The sequence below is a fragment of the Prionailurus bengalensis genome, chromosome B2 (genome assembly GCF_016509475.1).
Source record: "Prionailurus bengalensis isolate Pbe53 chromosome B2, Fcat_Pben_1.1_paternal_pri, whole genome shotgun sequence".
NCBI lineage: Eukaryota > Metazoa > Chordata > Mammalia > Carnivora > Felidae > Prionailurus > Prionailurus bengalensis.
In genome coordinates, this window is record NC_057349.1 from 119,785,858 (window position 1) to 119,787,634 (window position 1,777).

Genomic DNA, 1,777 nt, shown 5'->3' on the forward strand with positions numbered 1-1,777 from the left:
TTTACAATGTTTAGAACCTTACCTACTACTGAGGGGAGTTGAAGATTTTCTTCCTGCCGAAACTCACAGACTTTCATAAATTAAATACGATCTGGAAAGCACAGACTCACCATTGACCTTATACAGTATGTAAGTCCGTGAAGACATGAACGCTTAAGGTGTAGCGTTGCCCAAGAAACTCCCTGTCACACCTCAGTTGCCCATATGACCTTAATGATGATAGCCGTGACATTGAAACAACATCATATGAGGGCTGTATCTAAATAACTGCTCCATTTCTTTAAGGATTGAGAGGATTCTAGGAGGTGTCTTAACATGAGATCAAATTTTCCTCTATGCACATTACTATTTATATAAGGGAAACTGCGCACACACTTTCAGAAGTAGAGACCTCAAATGGAATGTTTACAAAGACATAGCATGTGATTTTGTGCATTTTCCAGCTTCCTGGCTATCTTACATCCCACAAGATGACTTTGAAATCAGGTCAACCTTGTTTGATGATTGGCTGTAGCACTTACCAACCATATTACTCTGGACAACTTTTCGGTGTCCCTGAGCCTCAGTTTCCTCTTTTATAAAATGGGAGAGTTGGCTGTGAAGATATTTAAGACCATTAGCGTTATTTTTACCTTCCTCTTTGATTTTCTGCATAAGAATTATGGCATCTCTGCCAAGTTTTCTTTATTTTGTACTTCCATGTAATCTATTACATTGAACCACACGCCTCTGTGAAATTGCCATTTTTGTAAGTTAAAATGTTAAAATATTAATACTTTTATATAATTTACATTAGGTATGTTACATTAGGTGTTTTTTTTTTCCTTTTTTCCCCTTAGGTTTCAGTTCCAAGCACTGACTGATAACAAGGTTGGCATATCTCCAGTCACATACATGTGCAGGATGTCAGATTTTCTGTGCAAGATTATAACATGGAGTTAAAGCTTCTTGAAGAAAATCTTCATGTGAACACATGATTTTAGTAGGAGGACAAAGTGGTCCAACACAAAATTTAGGTTCAGAATCTAATTTTCATAGCCTTAAAATATGAATATCATATAAGATGTAGTAGAAAATGGGCATTTATAATCCATGGTTCCAAGAGAAGGAGACATACATTTGCATATGCTATTAACAAAGCACCAACTAACATAAGTACATAAGTATCAGCATTGCTAGAAAACACATTCTCTTCTGGAGCCTATTTGGTAAAGAACTGAAAATTGCTATCGCCTCCTATGTATATATATCTGTGTACATATACATAAATTAATCCCAATTAAGGTTTTTCTCATTTTTAATTGTTGAAAAAATACCAGGTATAAAGGATCAGCAAAGGAAGATACGAGTCAGTATTATTGTTCTGTAATACTCTGAGTCAAATTAAGTGTAATAAGGAGATTTTAAAGTTTCTCTCTTATTTGCACACAAATGTGGATGATGATCATAAATAATGTGCTTTCTTTTTCTCCTTTGAATTCTGATCGCCCTGGAATTTAAGGCTGAAGTCTAAAGTATTTCAGCTGATCACCTAACTGCTTGAGAGAACCACGTAAAATTTCAAACTAGCCTCTCAAACCATAGGCTCTTCTGAATGCCTGCTCATGGTGTGCCAGTTAAGACAGTCTCTTATCAAAATGAGCACCAATTGGAAGGCCTAGAACTGACACTAAAAATGACTATTTCATTTCTCTTGCCACAAGTTAGAAAATAACGTCCATTTTCATATAATCTTCCAAGAAATTGATCCCAAACTGCAAAGTCTCAAATATAAATT